Source organism: Mirounga leonina, unplaced genomic scaffold, assembly GCF_011800145.1.
Source record: "Mirounga leonina isolate KUSES-001 unplaced genomic scaffold, KU_Mleo_1.0 Mir_82, whole genome shotgun sequence".
Classification (NCBI taxonomy): Eukaryota; Metazoa; Chordata; class Mammalia; order Carnivora; family Phocidae; genus Mirounga; species Mirounga leonina.
Window position 1 is genome coordinate 50,096,922 of NW_023270825.1, and position 24,958 is coordinate 50,121,879.

The 24,958-nt window shown below is 36.1% G+C and overlaps 1 protein-coding gene across 1 annotated transcript in view; it reads left to right on the forward strand.

Annotated features, from left to right (window-relative positions):
• Window positions 1–24,958, forward strand: part of MDGA2 (MAM domain containing glycosylphosphatidylinositol anchor 2) — a 797,493-nt gene that overhangs the window by 314,575 nt on the left and 457,960 nt on the right. The window lies entirely within an intron of this gene.

The following is a 24,958-nucleotide window of genomic DNA, read 5'->3' on the forward strand; positions in this document are numbered from 1 at the left end:
TTGTATTGTAGACTAATGTATCACAAATGATAGAGGACTAATAGTAATTCCCAAAGTGTATATAAATTCTAGATTTAGGTTTGTTGAAATAAATTAAATTGACATATAAGATACCTGATCTAAATTAAAACTTTTATTAGGTAACCTGTTACTCATAAAAATGAGAGAAATTGAACCCATTTAAAATTGCTATTAATGAAATATACATGTAGATGTGGATGCATTGATTTTACTATTCTTCCTTTTTAATTGCTATGCTTTAGTATTTTTAGCCTGAGTGGTTTCCTGGCAGCTATTTCAAGAAAATAGAAAAATGGCAGTTTGAATAGCATTGAAACATTTGATTTGGGCATTAAAATATTTGCTTTCTTTCTCTCATTGTAAGTATAGAGGAATTCTTTCACCTCCTATTTGGTATTTTGAACTAACTTTTAAAGTCTATACTGTCAAGTCCAAAGGAGTTACTTTGGGCAAATCACTTAATTTTTCTTTGCTTCAGTTTTCTCATTATGCAATGATTGCTAAGTAGATTTCTGTGATTCCTGATTTTATGTTTGTTTCTGGCTCTTTTTTGATATCAGATTGTACATATTCACTAGCAACTTAGTTCATAATTGTCAACACCTATCATTTTTACTATGACAGTTTGAGAATTTACAACCCAGTATTCATGACTTACATAGTTTTTAAAATTTCTTAGAGGTCACAAGATAAAGGAAAAAGGAGCCTACTAAGTGATTACAAACACCTCTACTTTTGAATCTGGAAGAAAAGAAACCACCCTTGAATCTTACAGGACAAGTACTATGTTCATTACTGGGAAGTGAGAAACTTTCGAAGACCACCCACCTTGAGCAGCTCAGGCAGAAGCACCTATTTTTCTAAGCCAAGAACTATGTATAGAAGGTTCACTCGAATCCTCCTCTAGGTGACAGACATCCTATTCTATATTCTTGTTCTCTTTTCTTCTCCTTTTTCCTCTTTCATTTCTTCCACCTTCTATCCCTCCCCTCTCTCTCTCCTTTCTTCCACACTTTCTTTCAAAATAAGCCTATTTAAGAAAATGAACCCCCCTGGCATGCAAGTGTTAGTCTAACAAACTAAGCTATGCAGGTTGGCTTTAGGAAGGTCTAAAATAGAATAAAGAGTACAAGAAATAATGATAACTGAGTCTTTGAATCCAATAACAGCAGCAAAATTTTGCTTGCTTAGGCTGTAAATAATGTGAAAAATGATTTGATCCAGTTACATAATTTGTTAATTCAGAGAGGAAACCAACCAACCAACCCACAACAGATTGTGGGAGTTTGTTGCTGCATGATATCTGAAACCTAGAAAGTTACTTTAAGAATCAGCAAAGCAAACAAAATCAGAACAACCAAATGATAGAGAAGACAGTTGCAGACATAAGAATGATGGCTTTTATGTATAATTGAGGGTACCGTTGGGGGCCTGTGGGCTATTGACCACCTGCATATGGGTGTGACTTAGAGCACAGAATACTTGTGGATACAGTGTCTCAAACATTTTTGCATCAGTTGCCAACATTAATATGGGAAAAAAATATGTATACATCTTCCTCTTTTCTTAAAAAAAAAAAAAAATATATATATATATTAACAATGGCAACTACCAGCTGGAATGGAATAAGGGCCCACCCTTGTGCCCTGCATTCCATGCTTCACGGGTCCTATCCTTTGTGGTTCTCAACAGAACCCATCTCTCTCTTCCTATTGTTTCCAACTCCTGATATCTTGCAGATGAAACCTGATCTGTCCCCTTGGGCTTGTGAATTTTTCCCCTAGTTTAAATCATATACACAATTTAAAAAATATGGATTAGTTTAATGGGCTATCACATATGTGGTATTTATCAAGTAAGCAATTAAGATCAAAACCAAAAATAAATTAAGAATTTTGTTAACACCTCCTCTGTTCACTTTATCCAAAATGTGAGAGTTACCAAATGTTGCCATAATTCTTATCTTCTTTTTGGGAGGGGACACAGTACCCTCCAAAACATTTCCATTTTTCACAATCCTAGTTGATTAATGAGGCAGCAGATCCTAAAAAGAATCCATAACTTCTATTTCCAAAACACTGGGGTTGTTTGCCTGTATTATTTTTTGTCTTACATTTATAATGGGAAATGACTCTAGTAACATATTTTGTGCAAAGCTTTTTCTTTGATGATTGCTTGCTATGTATCACATCTGATACCTGGAAGAATAAAAACAAAATAAATAAAAAAAAATCAAAACCAGCTGGATACATACACATCAGGGACAAGGTTCTTTCAGACAGACCAATGAATTCACACTTGCCAATTTGTTCCAGGAGGATAGGCAGTGAGAATGTACAGTGTGAACAAAGTGTGAACAAAGACTCTTCCAGTAGCGCATAAAATGTGCACATTGTAAAAATAAGCTTGTTCATACAAAATCTTTTAAAATCTTTAAAATGCAGCATGATGTTAGCATATATTTTGGTTGTATGCTCTAGAAGAAAAACAATAGATCCTCTAATATGTAGTTTTCCTCTCTTCATACTTTTTTGTACTGCCTCAGCTGATCGTTTCGGTTTCCCCTGGTTGGTGGAAATATAGGATTTCACAGTGGGTGACAAACACTGTGTGGAGAAAATCTTTCCCTTTATATTTCCTCAGGAATTTGTGTCTAAATGCACATTGTCTTCCAGATGGTGATTTGGTTTATCTTCTTTTGCTACCATGGAGGGCTCAGACCAAAAAACTATATTCATGTAAAGTGATGTTTAAATAATTACCTCAATCCTTTGATCATGAAAGAGCTTTGAGACTGAATTTGTTTGTGTTATCATAGGGTAAGAGGTATCTTTGTTTGTTGTCTCATAAAGAAATGTATAATAGTACATTACTCTTTGTGATTCAGGAGTTGTAGGTGGGAAAACGTTGTGACTAAGAGTGTAACTTAGAATTAGATTCCTGTGGTTTGAACTCTAGCTTCCATCTTTTCCTGAACATGTGAACTTTTGTTATTTACTTCCCTTCTTCAAGCTTCAGGATTCTTCTATGCTAACTCTAGATGATACACATTACCCAGGGTTATATGAACTGTCAATGAGTAATTTAATGTGAAATATGTAATAGAGAGCCAGGTATATTTAAAAACTTGGAAACATTCATACACATATATGTGTGTATATATATATGTGTATATGTGTGTAGTTATATTTACACTATGTGTAGTAGTTTACATTATACATTGTGAATAAATTATTATGGTAAGCAATCCTAAGAACCATGAGGAGTAAAGAAACTGATATTTCTGGAAGAGGATACATTAATCTGGTCTTGCTCTGCATTAGGATTTATTTGTTGGCAATAAGCATTTATACATGTCTCTGCCTGCCAAAAATCCTTGATTTTTGTGGTAGGTGAGAGGCAAGATGAATCTAGCAGTAAGGCAATGGGAAATGGAAGCCCAGCAGGCCTTTCTGTTGATGAGTGTCAGATGATATGCTTGTTTCTTATATTCACATAGACCTGTATTTACATAATTTCATGTCAAGAACAAGACAAGGTATATATCAGGAAACAAATGGCTAGATATTCCCCATTTATGCTTCTGTTTTCATTCTCCACCCTTGCTCCGTTCCTCGACAGGCTGACCTGTGTGGGCTGACACCAGTGGGCTCCCTTGTCTTCCAGCTTCTAATTCTGTGAGACCAGTGAGACCAAAGGGTGAGATGGGTTTGTAGAAGAAGAGGTTGAGAATTTCTTCTCCTCGCTTACTCTCTGAGGAGACCACAGTTGGTTAGTGGCTCCATTCCTCTGGCTTAGCAGTAGCTCTTGTCTGGTGGCCCTGTCTGGCCACTGGTCTGGCCAGGTCCACATTTGCTGTCCCTTCAGACCCTGGTTGTGAAGTGGCTTCCCACTCACTAGTTCCAGAGTCTTTCACTTCCTTGCTTTTTCCTTACCTCTGCCCTTTCCTTGGTAAACAGTCCCTTCATTAATAACTCTTTAATCACGCCTTTTGAAAGTGGCATATGATTCCTGACAGGACCTTGACTGATAAAAATGTCATCAGTGAAACAAAATGAATGATTTCTCTGTAGAGAGAAAGGAATAATATATTATTCTACTCCAGGGATCAATAATACTTAATATCTCTATTTCTAAAGCCAAGACAAGCCGTAACCAATTTGCTTGAATTTCTGTCTCTCTGTGATTAAGAGTTTATAAAAATGCTTACAACTGTGTGCATTTGTGTACTATTACATTCGTCTAAGGGCAGAGGAATGCTGTGGCTTGAATTTCAGAACAGCAGGTGTAACAGCATAGTGGAGAGTGGCTGGAGAGGGGGTGAAACTGAAGGCAGAAACAGTTATTCAGAGACTGTTGTGTAGTTTAGGTAAGAGATGAGAGTAACTTCGACTAGGTCAGTGGAAGGAAAATGTACCGGAAAGGAATAATTTAGAAGTTACATAGGGGGTAGGATAGCACAGTGGTTAGCTTCTTACCAGCTCTGTGACCCCGGGCAAGTTCTTTTACCTGAGTCTCTATTTTTTTCTTTATCTGCAAATTGAGGAGAAGAGTACCTATATCAGAAAATTGTTATAAGGATTAAATTGATATGTGTAATGTACATAGAACAGTTCCTGGCATGTGGCAAGCCTATAACATCCACTTTAAATATTACTAGTAGTATCTTTATGGATGCAGGATAGGGGTGGAGAGAACATTTCTGGGATGACTTGCAGATAATAGAATTTGGTGGAGTATGTGATTTTTGGTGTCATTCACTGATAGGTAATTTAGCAGAAATTTCAGATCTTTAAGTTTTTCTGTTAATTCCACATAAATTTGTGTTTTTTTTCAAATTTACATTGTTGTCATCTTAGATTACTGTCTGTTGCTGTCATCTTCATGCTCAAAATACAGCTAAATAAAACACACATTCCTTCGTGTAGAATTCCAAGTGCATTTGAGGGATCTTCCACTCACCTGTGTCTTAATTGATCCCTTTATTCCCAGTAGAGTCCCCCACAGTGGCCAAGGACATCTTTCTTGCAGTTCATCTCACCTAAATTGGCCTCCTTTTAACTTAATCTAATTTAGTCTTATGTATCCTCAGAAACCTTCTGTGACTCCCTGTTTTTCCAGAGTATATAGTCTTACCTCCTGACTCTAGAATTCACAGCCCTCACTAGTTTGGCCTACTACAATCATATTGTTTGATTTTCTCATTCTCTTCCATTATCAGATATTTACATATCCTTAAGAGCTTTAATGTATTTTGCCTCTGAGTCTTTGTTATAGCAAATTCCTAAAATTGACATGTATCCTTCTTTCCTACATGTGCCCAATGAAGTTCTACTCATCCTGCAAAGGTCAGCTAAGACCCAGTTTCTCAGAGAGATAACCTTCAGAATTCCTCCTCCTGTTTTTGTTGTGTCTCTCCCTCCCTCATTTCCCTTTGCTATGCTAAATGAAGATCTATTATAGTACTTTTCAAAGTATTCTTGTATTACAAAATAGGTTCTCAGATTTTATTGTGAATGTCAGTCATTAATACAGCTTCTTGGATCACCCGATCCAAAAGATTCAGATTCTTTAGGCCTGCAGGTTTTAATGCAGATGCTTATCTTAGGATGATAAATCATCAAAGAGAAAAAGGATTGACCCTGCCTGTCACCCAGCCCCACAGCTCCTTCTCTTGGCGTGAAGCCATGATTCTCATGATTGAGATATCTTCCCCCCCCTGGTGAGCGGATGGATGCAGTCATCCCAGTGACCGTTGATTCATGACTGAGCATTGCTGAATTCTCCGTTTCAGTTTCTTAGTTAAGGTTAATTTGAGAAATCAGTTCAGATCCTGAACGTCCAACCCCCAAATCAGAATCTGTGACCGGTTATACCCGTATCTTCCATGTGATTTCCTGATCTCATTCTTAGCACATTCTACTTCTCGTTCTATTTCCCTCTGCTGCTTAGGCTGGCCTCTACTTCTAAAATTGTGCTGTGACCGAGTAGTCATGCCCTGTTATTTGCTTTTGTAATAGAACTATTCTGCTTTTTATTAAGATGCATGTGCCTATTTGTCCTTGCTCTGTCTTCCCCAAGTTTGCCACGTCATATAAGGAGCCTGCATCTTTTTGATTTAATTACTCTGAAGGCTGCCTAATTTCCCTCTCCTCCTCCTGCTCTCTCTCCTTCACTCCTTCATACAATGCTGAACAACATTTATAGCACTTAGCATCCTTTCCTTTCTCACCAAGGTAAGATAACCATTGAGCAGAAATCAAGATAAAACCCTTCACATTTAAAAAATTTCAAACAACTTATAAAAGATGACAATTTAAACAACTTACATCTGAATCTAAAATATGGAGGTTCATGGTCAAAAAGTAAATATGAATAAATTTGTTTCCTTTGCATGTTCATCATATTTTTCAAGCAAACCAGGAAGGAAAAAATCATGAAAAAATTGTCTTATGATAATTTTGATAAAACAATGATTTGGTTCGATGGCTCTTGGCCAGAAAAGTCCACAGAGAATTCCAGAATCTGGACTAATTTGCACTGAAGAAAGAAAATATTCTGACTTTCTCTAGATGAAAGGTAATTTTGACATTTTCTGAGTGATTAATGGAATGTCATTTTTAACATGCATTCCCGGTGATTATGGTACAGCAGGCCCATGGACAACACTAATACATTTGACTCTTCTAATTATACTTTGACCTTCTGCAAGAAAGAACGTTTTTTACACTTTTGTCTTACAGATCTTAATACATTTTGTATAAGGCATCTACTCAAATATTTCCTATATCGAATTGAATGGTATTATTTAACACTGAGTTTTTCTTATGCCTATTTCTTTCATGCTATTTCATGCTTTTATTCTTATTATGTTCCTTTCTAGTTAATTTTACGTTCCTCCCACTCCCACATTGCTTATGCCAACCTCCACTTTCGAAGTTGCATTGCAAACTAATTCTAATTGAGGACGCCATTCTAGTTGAAAATGTTTAGTAACTCTTTTATAGTTATGAGCAACTTTATTTTCTTTGTCTTTTTTTCTTTTTCTCCTATTTAGGGAATGAACTGTTTATCATATCTATTAATCAAATCTAGCCACAAGTCATTTCAAGAATAACTGTGGTTGAGCCCCCCCCTTTTTTTTTTGAATCTTTGCGTAAAGCCACTCAAAAGTGTCATTTGGAAGTATATACTGTATGCTGCTATATACATGACTTAACAAAGTTCATTCCAAGACAGTGGTTAGTCTTTAAATGGGGGGAGGAACCTTCTACCACCCCAGAATTCGTGCCTCTGCTTCTCTGACAGTCTTAAGACCTTCTCCCATTTATTATTTGAGGCAACTGCAAGCTTCCTATTAATACTAAGTGGTTTCCTGGGGGAGAGACATGTATGTGTTTGGATAGCAGGTGGTGGTGGTGTTAGAACTCATGGTGGCAAGGAGGGTGGGGGCGGTTATATGTTAGCTGATCTAATGTTGGTGAAATATTTTGTGTATTTGCATCATGGCTCATGGTGCTGGAAAAAAATTCAGATTTTAGGTAAATAAGCAGAATTAAAAAAAAATACTAGTCTACTCTTCATAAAATCTAGAAGTATTGTACTCTGTCAATCCAAATGAAGAATCTGAATACCCACAGATGATGAATACAATCTGAGATGAGGATATGACATTGAAATTACTTTTTTTATATGCAAGTCATGTTTATATGCAAGGACTACATCCTTAGTGCTGCATTAAAAGTCCTGCCTCCTCTATTCTAGGCCTGTTCCTGAAGGATAAAATCAGATTGAATTCTGTTTCTCCAGGATCTGTATCTCCTTAACAGGTTGCTTGACTTCATTAAATTTTAGCAGTAAGCTTTATTTTTCAGTTTGTTGTTTTCTTTCTAGAGATCACTAATACTAAAATAATAATAATAATAATAATAAAGCAGTAAACAAATTACTTTGCAAACCCATTTCTCAAGACTACTATCAGAGGGTGACCTAATTTTGACACTTCAAACTTGTCAGCAGAATACCTATTAAGGAAGAGAAAACATTATTTTACATGTAGGACCCTTTGGTCCCCTCCCCCCTTACAACTAGTTACTCTGCCATTTATGGCAATTTCTGCTCCCTAAGTTTTTAAAAACCTATGCTCTGTGACATATGGGCCCCTGTCTGGTCAGTCTGTGTCTCTGGTGATAGGGAATCAATCCAAATAGAACACTGTGAATAGAAATTCTTTTCTTTATATAAAATATCTTGGAATCTCTCTCTCTCTTTCTTCACTCAGTTTACTATTACATGTGAAGTTCAGTATTTTGAAAAAAAAAAGTCATTTTTAGCATTTAATAAAAAACAACCAAGCTATTTCTGTCCAAATAGAATGCAGCATGCAGTTATAAAACCATAACTTCCAGAACTAAAAGGGGCCTTGTTAAATCATTACAAAACAAATTATTAAATAATTGCTATTCTCTTTCTGAATATATGTGATCAATAGTTATTAATGGTAAAGAAGATGAATGAAAGACATATCAATTTTCTGGACAAAGCAATTGTGGAAGCTTATTTTGGTAATGCAGTGTGACTACATCCTTATAAAGATCATTGTGTGCTATTCTGAAGCATCTTTAACTTGTGTAGCTAAACTGCTACTTATTACAATGGTATGGTAATTTTTCTTTTTTCTCTGGCTCAGATAAAACTATAGTAAGTTGAATACCACAGGGTACTAGATGATGGTTAGTTAGCTTTAGTAGATCTTGCAAGATCTGTTTGTAGTACAGAAGAAACCACAGCACAGGAAAAGATAACCTCATTCCCAGATTGAGGACAACAGGCATTGAACACTGGCAAGCCTAGCAGCTAGATATTGGGTTTCAGTCAACAATCTTTAAGGCAACTGGCCTTATGGCAGCTAGCAGTGGGATGCATCTTTTGTTCAAGACATTTCCTTTGATAAATAAAATTTGCAGTTATTATTACATGTGATCTTAATGCTCTATTGAATATAAGCTGTGCCAAAAAGCAATTAATTGAAAGAAAGTAAAAATACCAACAGACTATTTCCTTATTGTCGTGACCTTGGCGAGGCCTGCCACTACACAAGAGGGAACCTCAACAGCCAATGTATAAGGATTACCCAGAACTGATTGAAAAGTCGCTTTGGGGTGTGTGTGTGTGTGTGTGTGTGTGTGTGTTTCCACTCTCAAGCTAAGAAAGAACAGCCAGCTAGTCACTCAGAACCACAATCTACTCTGTCTGCCTTCTTTCCCCTTCAAATATAAAATTTTCAGGCATACATATGGTTTGTATTTTTCCTGGAAAGGTCTCATCCTTTCCATAGTTCAACAGGGTGTTCTTGGAACTCTTCAGCCAATGAAATCCGTTCTTATGTCCCCTTTGGCCATTAACTTTTATAAGTTTTGGTTTAGTTTTATATGGTTTATAGTGTTTGATGGGTAAATGGCAGAGAGAGATGGCTTTCTCCTAACTTTAGTACAAATACTCAAGACAGTCTTAAATCTCTTAAATCCAGGCTATTCCCCTCCAGGAAAAATACAGAGGAATTTATGTTTTTGATAAAAATTTTAGATTTTATAACCATCTCTCTTTTGTTCTTATTGTATTTAAGTACAAAATAATGGACTTCTCCACTCAGAATACTCAAATTTCTTTTTAATAATGTTCTTGGAGATTGAGACTGTGACATTCATCATGCTATCCAAAGAAAGGAAGGAAAGAAGGAGGGAGGGTAGAAAGAAAAAATAGCAAAGGAGGGAAAGGAGAGTGGAAAAGAGAGGAAAAAAGGGGATAGGAAGGAAGGAAAGATGGGTGGATGTGTTGTTACCACCTATCCGTTTTGGTGACTGTATCATCACATCATCAGGGGAAATGCCAAGCTGTGAACCCCTCATCTTTTTCACTAGTTGTTCAGTAGTGGATTCATTTCCTAGGGCTGCCATAACAAAGTACCTTAAACAATAAGAAATATATTGTGTTGCAGGTCTGAAGTTTGAGATAAAGTTTGAGAAAATCGGTTCCTTCTGAGGGCTTTGAAGAATCTGTTCCATGCTTCTCCCCTAATTTCTGGTGGTTTGCTGGCAATCTTTGGTGTTTCTTGGCTTTGCTGGGTGCATCACCCAAATCTCTGCCTTCATAGTCACATGGTGCTTTCCTGGTGTGCATGCCTGTGTCCAAATTTCCCCTTTTTTTAAGATTTTATTTATTTGAGAGAGAGAGAGAAAGAGAATGAGAGTGAGCACAAGCAGGGGGAACAGCAGAGGGAGAGGGAGAAGCAGAACCCCCCACACACTGAGCAGGGAGCCTGATGCAGGACTTGATCCCAGGACCCTGGGATCATGACCTGAGCCAAAGGGTCAACCAACTGAACCATCCAGGTGCCCCTCAAATTTCCCCTTTTATAAGGACATCAGTCACATGAATTAGGGCTCACTCTAATTTCACTCACACTCATTTCAACTTGATTACCTCTGTTATTTTCTATCTCTAAGATCACATGCTGAGGTATTGGGGGTCAGGTTTTGCGGGGTTCACATTCAGTATTTAACAAATATCTTTCAGTATCTTCAGTATATAACAGTATATCTTTTTTGTTATAGTACAAAAACTTTTAAAGCATTTGGAGTATGGTTCTCTTACTGCTGTCATAAACCAACATAATTCAAAGTAGTAGGGTATAATGTTGCCCTATCCCTCCCTCCATAATTAGTAGTTAAGACATCTCTCTATCAGTGGGTATCTCTATCATTGCAAATAAACCTCTGCTAATTTTTAGCAGGTCTACAGAAAATGTGGAGATGAACCTGAAGAGATGAAATGCCTCTGACACTTTTTTTTCTGAAAATTGGAGTTCAGTAGCATGTGCTGATTGAAAATGGAGTGTGCTTTCAACCCTTTAGTTTAAAAGGTACTGGTGTACTAGAAGGAGCAACATAAGTTTAACAGACCAATAAATGTCTAACTATAGGTAGAAAACCATTTCATTATCTGAAAAACAAATAGAATTTGCAGATTATAATAGATGTTTTGCAGTTTGTCTGCAAGTCAGAAATGTACAATCTCAAAGACTGGTTGGGAAGAGATGGTTTGTTTGAATTTTGTCAACCCCAAGGATATTATTTATAAATGTCAGTATCTGTGCTTTGCCTGCATAAAGTAGATCGTCTTTTGTTCCAGTCCAGAATAACGATGACTGAAGATCCACCAACCAGTAAGAAGGATACTGTAATATGACACTTAGTGAAAATATTGTATTATAAATCACAATATGCATTTTAAGCAGCACATTCTAAGATATTTTATATGTAGAAATTGCCACGTAATAAACAGACTATGGGAAAGACAACAAAAGGCTGTATCCTCAGGCTAAGGAAAGTTATGATGTAAATTATTTTACCAGAAGAGATATGGACCTAGATTAGTCCCATTTGCGGGAATGGCAATCAGTTAGGAAGAGGTAGAACTTTTGAAACTAGACATGTACGTAGTCTGTATAATTACACTTCTAGTGTGTGTGTCTATTCAGGAATTAGGTGTACTTTTTTTCCTATGGCCTTCTTTCCTTCCTTCCCTTCCTCCCTCTTTTGTACTATATGTCTATATAGGCTGTTGTTTTTTACTGTATCCATACATTTTTTTCAGGAACTGTTTAATGAAATACATTACGTGCTGGACACAGTGGTAGGCGCTTGGGATATAATGCTGCATAAAACAAGGCACAGTTCCTGCTTTTCTGGAGTTTACTTCTAACTGGAGGAGACTGACTTCCATAGCTACGGAAGTGTATGTGAAATTGTATCTATGCTAAGTGGTATGAGTAAGAGGCCCATGTTGCTGAGTCCCCATAAGTGAGGGATTTGATTTCTTCAGAGGAGCCAGGGAACATGCTCCTCTGGTGAAAACACTGGAAGGAGTTGTGAGTAAGCAATAACTAGGATAAGGTGAGAGGAAAGGACTTTGGACCCAGAGAGAACAACATGTGCAAAGGCCTTGGGCCAGCATGAAATCCAGCCAGTTATAGGGACTGGAAGGGAGAATGAAGAGAGTTTGAATGCCATGTGGAAGCAGGGGCAGAACTGTTTAGGGTTTCCAAAATCCTAATAATAGCAGTTTTATTTTTAAAGTATTAGGTTCTTAAGTAAGGTATTGATATGGTCATTTCAAAATATTACTGTGCTGTCGAGATGCATTTGGAAGGAGGTCATCAGAATGATTTTGTAGTAGTCTGAGTGAGAGATCATAGTGGCTTGGGATGGTATGCTTGTGTTGAAGATGGAGGTAATGAGCCAATTAAGGGGGTAAAGTCAACAGCTCTTGGTAATGGTGTCAAGGATGAGGTCTAGGTATCTGGTACAGGCAGTTTTTCTGATGGTCTTGCCATTCAATGACACAGCAAAGGCTGAAAGAAGACGTCTTTTTTGAGGAAAGAGAGGTGTTGAGTTATGGATATATTACATATGCAACATACTGTGGAGGTGTTGAATTATGGGTATATAATATATTACACATATTATATATTTTAGATATATTAGAATATATATTAAGACATTCAAGAGAAACTGTCAAGTAGAGAGTAGGCTATAGGGACCTGGAGGGCAGGACCAAGGTCTGTGTTGGCAGTATGAATTTGTGAACCATCATATAGATGGTACCTGGGCCAAACCATAGCTTAATTAAGCTTGTGTACTCTAGGATAAGAATGGAGGAGAAGAGGCTAGAAGAGCACAGGGAACAACCTTCCAGTGTTTGACACTTTTTCCTAGATAACCAAATTGAGACCCCTCCCCCATGTAAATGGCTTATGGAAAATGAGATTGTTCTAAGGGAAGACTTCTTCAGTGCTGGTAAGCACTACAGGAAGCTTTTCTTGAGAAAATATAATTGGAAGCTTTAGACAAACTCTTTCAGAAAGTATAAAAGCCCTTAGCTCCACAGCATGCCGTTTAGCAGTCTTCGCTTCAAGATTGATAAAAAGTCACATATTTTAACCTGTTACCTTATATGAGGAAGAAAAAATAGGGATAAATATCATGTCAACATGAGTTATATGTTTTTTATTTGAGGTTCTCATGGGCAGATACATACATATATCATATCAAAGACTTCTCAGTCAGAAATCAAATAGATTTCTCAGAATCAATTGTTTTTTGTTGTATTTATTTAAAGAGGAAGTTTATTTCCAGAATTAAATTATGTAGCCTCTGTACTAAATCATAAGTAAACAAACAAAAAAAGATTTTGAACATCACTAAAGCTATTTATCATTATATTCAATTTTTCTTTAGTGTCTCATCAAATAAAGTTGAAACAGAGGTATTCATGTTTCATTGCTATTGAGGTGCTCTTCTAAATGTTTGGTTAGAGACTGTAATCTGAATTATTATTGTGTGAAGCCATCAGTTTGCTATCATATTTGATATACTAATGTAGGTCAGTGACAAAACAGCACTTAAAGGTACTGGTAGCTAATAGGAATATATTGACATGAGAACCTGTCAAAAAGGCCTTTAATTGGAAATTAAGAAACATTTGATATATGTCAAAATAGCTCTGGATTTAGACCCTCAGGTCTCGTTCTCAGCCCTTAATTAAAATGGAGGCATCACCTGCATAATAACATTTTTGGCTTGTGTCATTCCTCCATTATTCATTTTAGTTATTGAAACTTCAGTATGGAAAATGTCATTTTATAACTGTTTGGATATGTCTTTGAAATTTTTACAAATGTTTGGGGTTTCTTTTTTTGAGATTATGGTAGGGAAGCAAATACATGCTTTGCACTCTGAGTATTAAAATATATTTCTAAGAATGCTGATTATGTGATTAATTAGATAAAAGCCTATCTGAAATACTTCTCTGTAGATGTACCTACTTGTTATTCACTAAGTGTTTTCTTATTTACTTAAAAATGGTTTATGATACTAAGTAATTTATCCTTGAAAAGCACCAGTTTCAGTTGAAATTTTCAGCAATGATTTTCATTTATTTACTTGATCAATGGGCCTCAAAGAGAGAAGTTTAGATTTGTTCACAAATTTGATCATTTCATCATGTGGACAACTTATATAGAGCTAGTGTCATTTTTACAGATTTTTTCATTTTATTTCATGTAAATTATTGGGAAGAAAATGTAATGATTTTACTAATCAGCAATAATATTATTCCTTCAATGTTTGTTCCATACATGGAGATTTGAGGCTGTGAAGGACTAAAACTTTGAATGCTTAGTGCTATGAGCCAGGCACTGATGTTTGCCTCAGATATACATTATCTGATATGATTGCTGCAGCAGCATGAAGTAAAAAGTTTTATCATCCCCATTTTATACATGAGGAAGGTGAGACTATCCAAGATTTTATGCTAGTATTTCCAACCCAGGAAACCCAACTTCAAACCCAGTACCTTATTTATTTACTTAAAAGATTTTATTTATTAATTTATTTAGAGAGAGAGAGAGAATGAGAGAGCATGCACACCCTTACATATGGGGGAGGCAGAGGGAGAGAGAGAATCTCAAGCAGACTCCAGGTACAGCCCCGAGCCCAATGCAGGGCTCGATCTCACAACCCTGAGATCATGCCCTCAGCCAAAATCAATAGTCAGACATTCAACTGACTAAGCCACCCCAGGTGATCCCACGCCCAGTATTTTAAATTAGCATCATTAGAAAGATTCAATTCTTTTATCACTAGAAACTGTTTTTATAAGGATTTTATTTATTTATTTGAGAGAGTGATAGAGAAAGAGAGAGAGAGAGTGAGCACAAGTGGGGGGAAGGGGCAGAGGGAAAGGGAGAAGCAGAATCCCCACTGAGCAGGGAGCCCGACATGGATCTCCATCGCAGGACCCCGAGATCATGGCCTAAGCCGAAGGTAGTTTCTTAATCAACTGAGCCACCCAGGCGCCCTAGAAACTTTTTTAATTAGAGGAATACATATATACTCATTGTTCATTATTCACCAATAACATAAAGCAGGTGTGGGAGAAAATTGTTTGTGGCAAAAAGTTCCTCTTGAAAGAATAAATACCATTTTTCTTTGCTTAAACTTTTGACTTTTTTAGTTATTGGTTTAAGTTATGTTGATAATGTAAAACTGTAATGTTGACGTTGGTGAAGTAGGTCCCTGGGAGAGTGGGCCAGTAAAAGGAGTGTAAGATAGTGCATGAGTGATGGTTCATTATAGGGGACCTGGAAAGGTAGACAGAGCTGGTGACCTGAATCATAATGAGATTGGTCATTCATTGGATTTTTGTGTATCAGACAAATTTGGCAGGGCAAGAAGAGGGTGGGATATTTGAAGTCCTGAAATATAATTTAATAAAAGTCAGAAGACTCTAAATCAATTTTTTAAAATGGCTCTAAGTTCATGGGAACAAACCTCGTGTGTCCAGACAGACATGTGTCACCATTATCCACTGAGATTAAGAGAATTAGTGCAGTTGTGGAATGGAAGCAAAATATGTATATTTTTGAAATTTTTGAAAGCTTAAGATTTAAAAAAATATAAGGTGGATGATAATATTTACTAATAATTGCTTATGTTTCACATTGTATGATTTAGACAGATGTTTTTACTTTGGCTCTTATGGCACCAAGTAATTTAATAAAAGTACTTTTTGCCTATCGGTATATAAATGATAATTTTCTTTCTGTATTCTGTTTTCTCCCCCTAAATTCCAAAGATATAAAGGAATGTCTGGCCTTTTAAAAATGAAGATGCAACATGGCAAAATGAAACACGACAAAATTTGTTTTTTAGGGTAAAGGTAGAAATGTAGTTAAAACTAAACTTTGAAATTTACTAAGTTTCACTGAAGGTGTCCCATTTTCTTAAATGGAAATTAAAAATATACATTTTTGGGTTTTAGAGAGAACTAGAGATTGTCAAAATCACATGTGTTACACAGGTTCTGGTGTTTGCTAAATTCTCAGTCCATGAGAGTATTGTCCTAGTGAAGTCTGACTCATTCTTGCTTAGTGATAATCACTCTTCTGCTCTGTTCAGAAAGGGACTTTGGGTGTGGGTCACTGTCAAACTGATCCCTGCATTCTGGGGTCTGAAAGGCATTTTTTCTGACATGCTGAGGACCTTGTCCTTCTTGGGATTAGTCACAAGCAGCAGCAGTGATTTCTCAGTGGAGAGAAACAATGGGGAAATTGGCAGGCCAGATCCTAAAAATTCTCTGCCTGCCATTGCCACTCTTGGAGAAGCAAATTGAAGTTTTCATTTTTGGCATATTCTGTAATAAATCTCATTTGTTTTCTTGATGAGCTAGACTGGAAGAAATAATGGCTGTCTCTATATACCCAATTTGTGATTAAGGTTGCAGCACAATGATGAGACTAATTTCATTTTAGTTAGTATTTGCTGTAGCTTTGTAAGTTCTTTCCAAGAAAGCTGAAAAGCTCTTAATTTCAGAGAAGGATGAGTGTATCTAGGTATACATTTCAATCGGAGGAGTAAAAAAAATGATGTAATCAGTACCTGTGGCTTTAGGAGTCCTGATCTCATAAGATACGATGATAATTCATAAGAGGCAAGGAAGATGTGGTTCAAAGAACCTTGGAGGGTTCACTGAGCGCATGATACATGGCTTCTGACATTATTGGGAGGAAGCCATTTCACAAGTTTGATTTAGAAGGAGAAGGCCTAATCAAAGGTTTTAAGGATTAAATGCAGTCTTCTCTTGAAGTGTTACAATAGTTTCTCTGTCTCCTTCACTGTGCCCCCACACTGACTCAACGCCCATAAAGAACAGTGCCATCTACATCTGAAACTAATGATGTACTATAAGTTGGCTAGTTGAATTTAAATTAGAAAAGAAAAAGAACAGTGCCATCAAAGCAAGAGTGTTCATCTCAGCTTTTTGTTGTTGTTGATAGTCTATGCCCTAGCCCCCAATGTTTCTGGAATAGTTATTTTTTATTTTTCTAAAATTTACTAATTAGAGACATGATTCAACCCTTAGTTGGAAACAATTTAGAATGCACCATAGGGTCCAATAGAAAACCAAGAACTTGGATATAGTGAATGATATTCCTACCCAGGAGGGGGAAAGTGCAGTTCCTCTTAATATTTACCTTCAAGTTGGGGTACCCAGCTTAGTTCACACAAATTTTCTGTGAGCAAAATATGAGATTAATGAAATATCTGATGGACTTTCAAATATTCCCAAGGTGTAGGTCAACTGTATTCCCCTGAGGAATACCAGGAAGAACATTGTGAAGGGCTTGGGGTGAAAATGTCCGTGAAGAGATGGTAGGACGTACATGACTGGTGGCTGACTCAGACTTGTTCCTCTCTGGCATACACATAAGAGATTGTCAAATGTTCTATTTGAAAAAAAAAAATGTTAAAAGCCTTAGATTCAGTGAAATGTGTATTTTTTCATCTATAAAACATACAAGAGTCTTGAAGTTTTAGGCATAGATATTAATAGGTTATGCTTCTAGGTGAAAACAAAGAAAGGTATTTCTGATGAAATCTCAAGATGCAAATGTAGAAACCTTCATGTAATAAAATTTAAAATTTTTATACTGTTTCACTTAAGAAAAAATAGGACACAAAAATGTCATTTTGTGGAAGATATTTTAGATTAATATTTTGCTGTTATGTGTTCAATTTTCCATAAAGTTAGTACCCTGATTGGAGAGTGATATATAAGATAGTTCTTTTACACAAAAATATTATTGCTATTATTGTTTTAACATTAAAATTTAAATTGCATTACTGCTTTTAGTGTTTAACATCAAAATTTCGTGTATATAATTATATTATTATTGAAGGTCTTTTTCTTCTCTTTTCTATTCTTTTTTTGGTGTTCTTTATGTATTTCACCATTTTCCCACGCACCTCCCCTCTGGTACCCAAAAGTTTGTTCTCTGTATTTTAGAGTTTTTTTTGTCTCTCTTTTTTTCTTTGTTTGTTCATTTGTTTTATTTCTGAAATCCCACATATGAGTGAAATCATATGGTATTTGTCATTCTTTGACTGACTTATTTCACTTAGCATTCTACTCTCTAGGTCCATCCATGTTGTTGCAAATGGCAAGATCTTACTTCTTATGGCTGAATAGTATTCCATTATATATATATAATGGAATATATATATATATATATATATAATCTCTTCTTTATCCATTTATCTATGGATGAACACTTGGACTGCTTCCATATCTTCACTATTGTAAATGCTACAATCAACATAAGGGTGCATATATCTTTTCAAAGTAGTGTTTTCATTTTCCTTGGCTAAGTACCCAGTAGTGGAGTCAGTGGAACATATGGTAATTTTATTTAAAATTTTTGAGGAACCACCATATTGTCTGCCATAGTGGCTGCACCTATTTGCATTCCTGTCAACAGAGCATTAGAGTTGCTTTTTCTCCACACCCTCGCCAACACATGTTATTTCTTGAGTTTTCGATTTTAGCCATTCTGACAGGTGTAAGGTGATATCTCATTGTGATTTTGATTTGCATTTCCCTGATGATTGGTGATATTGAGCATCTTTTCATGTGTCTATTGTCTTTTTGTATTTGGTGTAAAAAAGTGGCCCTGTTTCATTCTTTTACATGTAGCTGCCCAGTTTTCCCAGTACAATTTGTTGAAGAGACTGTCTTTTCCCCATTATATATTCTTGCCTCCTTTGTCATAGATTAATTAACCATATAGACATGAGTTCATTTCTTTGCTCTTTGTTCTGTTCCATTTATCTATGTGATTATTTTTGTGCTAAGATACTATTTAGATTAACTTTGAAGTATATCCTTGAAATCTGAAATTGTGATAACTCAACTTTCTTCTTTTTTTCTTTTTTTTAAAAGATTGATTGATTGATTGACTGATTTTTAGAGGTGGGGGGTAAGGGACAGAAGGTGAAGGAGAGAGTGAATCTCAAGCAGACTCCTGCTCAGCACAGAGCTGGACATGGGGCTTGATCCCACAACCCTATGATCATGACCTGAGCTGAAATCAAGAGTTGGACTCTTAACCAACTGACCCACCCAGGCACCCCTAACTTTATTATTCTTTCACAAGATTACTTTAGCTATGCAGAGTCTTTTGTGGTTTAATTTTAGTAGTATTTGTTTTAGTTCTATGAAAATTTTTGTTGGTATTTATAGGGATTGCATTAAATCTGTAGATTATTTTGGGTAGTATGGATAGCTTATCAATATTGGCTTTTCCAATCCATGAACATAGAATATCTTTCCATTTGTTTGTGTCATCTTCAATTTCTTTCATCAGTGTTTTAAAATGTTCAGAATATAGGTCTTTCACCTCCTTGGTTAAGTTTATTCCTAGTTATTTTATTATTTTTGGTATATTTGTAAATGGGATTGTTTTGTTAATTTCTCTTTCTGCTACTTCATTATTAATGAATAGAAATGCAACAGATTTCTATATATTAATTTTATATTCTGCAACTTTACTGAATTCATTTATCAGTTCTAATAGTTTTTTGGTGTAGTCTTTAGGGTTTTCTATATAGAGTATCATGTCTTCTGCAAATAGTGAAAGTTTTACTTCTTCCTTACTAATATAGATGTCTTTTTTTTCCTTGTGCATTTGCTGTGGCTAGGACTTCCAGTACTGTTTTGAATAAAAGTGGTGAGAGTGAACATCCTTGTCTTGTTGTTGATCTTAGAAGAAAAGCTCTAAGTTTTTCACTGATTTTAGCTATGGTTTTTCATAGATAGGCTTTATTATGTTGAGGTGTGTTCCCGCTAAACATACTTTGTTGAGGGACTTTATCATGAATTGATGTTGTACTTTGTCAAAAGCTTTTTTTGCATATATTGAGATAATCCTTTGTTTATCCTTTCTCTTGTTGATGTGATAGATCACACTGATTGATTTGTGAATATTGAACCATGCTTGCATCCCTGGAATAAATCCCACTTGATCATGTTGAATTTTTTTTTAATATATTGTTGGATTTGGTTTGTTAATATTTTGTTGAGGAGGTTTGCATCAATGTTCATCAGAGAAATTTCATGCACATAATTACATTGTTATTGAAGGTTATTTTCTTTTGATGACAAACTTTCTTCTGTCTTAAATAGTATCTATTGCATATAAACAGTTAAGTTTAAAATTTTAATTTAAACTCTGCTTTAAATTCTTGGCTAACATTAATCTAAAAAATCATATCAACATCTATTATTTAGAAAACATTAATAGCTTCTTTCTAAAACTAAAGGCTTCAAGGTTTAATTTTTTTTACCTTACCTTGGGCTTGGAGAGTCTTTCAGGGAAGTTCAATTAATTTATAACAGTGCTGCTTAACATGTACTGAAGATACATAATATGCAAAATGTTCAAAACCTTTCATATTAAAAGTCCATCACCAAAGTCACATGAGGTAGATCTGATCTTTTTAAAGATGTTATTTATTTATTTGAGAAAGAGAGAGTGCGTGCACGCATGAGCGGGGGGAGGGGCAGAGGTAGAGGGTAAAAGAGAATATCCAGCAGACTCCCCACTGAGCATGGAGCCTGACGTGAGGCTGATTCCAGAACCCTGAGACCATGGCCTGACCTGAAGTCAGCCGCTCAACCAACTGAGCCACCCAGGCGCCCCTAGATATGACTTTCTTTTGATTAAATCCAGAATAATCAATAGGATCTTAGTACTTTTATTTTTTTTATCTAATAAAAGGAATTTCTACAAATATAAGATAAACATTTTATTTTTTATTTTATTATGTAATCACCATATATTACATAATTAGTTTTTGATGTAGTGTTCCATGATTCATTATTTGCATATAACACCCAGTGCTCCATTCATTACGTGCCCTCTTTAATACCCATAACCAGGCTAACACATCCCCCCAACCCCCTCCTCTCTAGAACCCTCAGTTTGTTTCTCAGAGACCATAGTCTCTCATGGTTCATCACCCCCTCCGAATTACCCCCCCTTCATTTTTCCCTTCCTACTATCTTCTTTTTATTTTTAACATATAATGTATTATTTGTTTCAGAGGTAAAGATCTGTGATTCAACAGTCTTACACAATTCACAGCGCTCACCATAGCACATACCCTCCCCAGTGTCTATCACCCAGCCACCCCATCCCTCCCACCCCCCAACCCTCAGTTTGTTTCCTGAGATTAAGAATCTCTCATATCAGTGAGATCATATGATACATGTTTTTCTCTGATTGACTTATTTCACTCAGCATAATACCCTCCAGTTCCATCCACATCGTTGCAAATGGCAAATTTCATTCCTTTTGATGGCTGCATAATATTCCATTGTATATATATACCACTTCTTCTTTATCCATTCATCTGTTGATGGACATCTTGGCTCTATCTGTAGTTTGGCTATTTTGGACATTGCTGCTATAAACATCGGGGTGCACTTACCCCTTCGGATCCCTACATTTGTATCTTTAGGGTAAATACCCAGTAGTGCAATTGCTAGGTCGTACGGTAGCTCTATTTTCAACCTTTTGAGGAACCTCCATACTGTTTTCCAGAGTGGCTGCACCAGCTTGCATTCCCACCAACAGTGTAGGAAGGTTCCCCTTTCTCCACATCCCCGCCAACATCTGTCATTTCCTGACTTGTTAATTTTAGCCATTCTGACTGGTGTGAGGTGGTATCTCACTGAGGTTTTGATTTGGATTTTCCTGATGCCGAGCGATGTTGAGCACGTTTTCATGTGTCTGCTGGCCATTTGGAGGTCTTCTCTGGAAAAATGTCTGTTCATGTCTTCTGCCCATTTCTTGATTGGATCATTTGTTCTTTGGGTGTTGAGTTTGATTAGTACTTTTATTTTATAACTCATTGAATTAAAGATGAAAAAGTATTTCTCTCTACTGGATGGGAATATTGTGTTGACCAAATATAAGGGTTGAGGGGAAAGGTGTAGGGAAATAAGTTCACATCGATGCAGAAATAGTAGCTAATTAAAAGTACCCAATGAATCAGACAACTCAAATAAGCTAAACACCTATTGATTGATTGAGCTCAAAGCTTATTTAAAATAATCTGTATGTTTTTGTATCAGAGTATTGCTAAATTTGGGATTACTTAAATGACGACAGAAGGATTTTAACCATTTTTTGAGGAAATTGTTAGAATAGACATACAAATTGAACATTCTGTTTATGTACATGTTTGGATATGTGTTTATATTCATGAGTTTGGGAAGTATATTAGTGGGATGTAATAAATCTGTATTGTTTTGAAATGTACAGTAAGGTATAATTTCATAAGATCCTCATAGTTTCATGGGAGCAAAGGCAGATAAACTAAGACTGAAGGAGAAGTAGAAAATCAAAATAATGACAAAAAATTAGTAGCTTACCACCTTCTGTTTTCCTGCCTTATTCTTTTACAGATACAAGCAATAGGCAGAAGCCAGGCCTTTGTGGTCTGAGGACAGCAAAGCAGGTGCAGAAGGATGGCTTAGAAGGTGTACCATTATTTCTAATCACTAAACTGCCAAGGAAAGACGAGAGGAGGTCTTGATGGGAGAATAAATGCTGTTGTTTTATCTCCATTTTTAAAATGTGGGTTCATGTAAGCATATTATGTGCTGTGGGGATTAACCTTGATTGCATTTTTACAGAAGAGAGTAGGTAGTTTGGAGAGATTTCTGAATATGTGGTATAAAAGTTGGCAAAGTTAAACTTGTAAAAGAGTAAACAAAGGGGTGCCTGGGTGGCTCAGTCAGTTAAGCATCTGCCTTCGGCTCAGGTCATGATCCCAGGAGTCTGGGATCAAGCCCCGTATTAGGCTCCCTGCTCAGTGGGGAGTCTACTTCTCCCTCTGCCTTCCGCTCCCCCTGCTTGTGCTCTCTGTCAAATAAATAAATAAAATCTTTTTTAAGAAAAGAGTAAACAAAGCAAAAAAGGAAGAAAAAGAAAAAAGATGGGATTTTACAGAAGTTAATTTTAAAAGAATGATGAGCAACCAAGATCTATAAAAGTAATTTTTCCTCAAAGAAGACCTAGCATTGTACTTTCCAGCTTACTGAAAACAATTAAATATGTTAATTGCATATATTTTAGTAACTTCTCAAGACATACTGGTACATATTTTAGCATAGAAGATTATCAAGTACAAGAATTATATTCTGCTACTTGCTGACAAATAATATCTAAAACCTAAATGATGATCTTAAAGGTCAAAGTGACAACTAGAATAAAGTTCAACTTTGACCAATTTTAGTAGGTTACTCTATGTGTTAGATCCAGAAGTAACCTTAAGTTTAAAATATTGAAATAGAACAAAGTTTAGGAAGAACTGTATATCTTGGGGCAAATGATACTTGCATGTATTACAGGCTCTTGACTGAAAGGTTTGATGAAAAAAAAAATGATGAATGATAGTAGAAAATAGTATGGTATTGCAAAAAAATCGGTTATATTGGAAATACAAACATTATGGTTTGTTTCTTATAATGTAAATAATAAGTCTTTGCAATCCTGAAATGGTGGTATAATATTGTTAAAGTATTCCATTTTATACTTACCATTCCTTTTTACAACGTGGGTAAACCTCAATCGCAGTTTTGCTTTTTGCCCTAAGCTCAGTTTGGCCTACTAAGACTTCTCTCCTTCTCAATCAAACCTTATCTCATTCATCTTTGATCCCACTACTCTACCACCATATCTCACTCAAAATTCACCAATGCCATTCTAGCTGTCATAAGCAATGACCTTTTGTCTGTGATCCTCCTAATTTACAACTCTTGTAAGTGACAGTTTTGGACAGTTCCCCATGCTTCAGCATCTCTTTACGTAACTTTTAAAGCACCACATTTTTTTTTTTGTTTTCCTTCTATTTCTCTGACTTTAAAAACATATTAAGTCTTTTTCCTTGGCCTCTCTGTATTAAGAATTCATACTACTCATGTTTTTATTGTTATCCTCCTAATTTCTCACTCTACATTCTCTCTTTTAGAGATTCCACCTATTCTTGTGTCAACCACAACTATTTAGAAGCTCTAAATTTTTGTGTCCAGCAATGACTTTTCAGCTGTTGGTCAGCTCACCATCAGCATCTGAAACTGAGATCTTCATCTCCTCCCCCGGATCTTCCTATTCTCTTCTTCCCTATTTGTGTCTGTGATATCAGAATATGTAATATAGTGAGCCTATGGAGAAAAATATTAGGCAACGGGTTGTAAACAACAAGAGGGATAATTATGGACTATGCCTATAGACACAATACTTAATTTAAAAGTTGAATTGGGAGATCATCGTGACAAAAGGAAGGAGGAGAAGACTCACCTACTATCTTAAACTAGTAACTTGGGTAGGAAAGACAGAATAAGAAAGGAAGACACCATTTTTTTAATTTTTAAAATTACTACTCACATGTGCTATATTGGAGACTGTGAAATAAGCAGAAGAGGCCAATTATTGGCAATTTCAATTAGCTAAATGTAAGATGTAGAAGACTAAGAAGTGTTTTATGAAAGCATGTAATCACTTAAATCAATAGAAAAATGGAAAGAAATTTGATTATTGTTATGTTTGCTTTAAAAGCAAAACGGAATGCTTGCTAAGAATGGTGTTAAGTGTCAACTGTATTATCTTTGATGCATGAGAGCAGTAAGGTGTGAGACGTTCTCTCTCTCTGTCTCTGTGTCTCTGGGCCTCTGTCTCTTGACAGAATGTGTGAGGGATGCTGGTGCAGGGTGGCTCACTGATGTCTTCCCCAGGGCTTCTAAGGGGGGGGCCACTGAGCATCCCTCTCTCCACACTGCCTATCCTAGGAGATCTGTGATCTACATCAAGAATAAGCTGTCTTCTTGACTCGTGTTGAAGAGTGTCAAGCTTATATTGGCAACTTGAATTCTCAGAGAGTATTTGCATCAGGGATTTGAGGGACCTACCAAAGTACAGAGCTCTTACTTGGGGTTCTTAGATGCGAGAAAACTCCTAATACCAAACCTATTT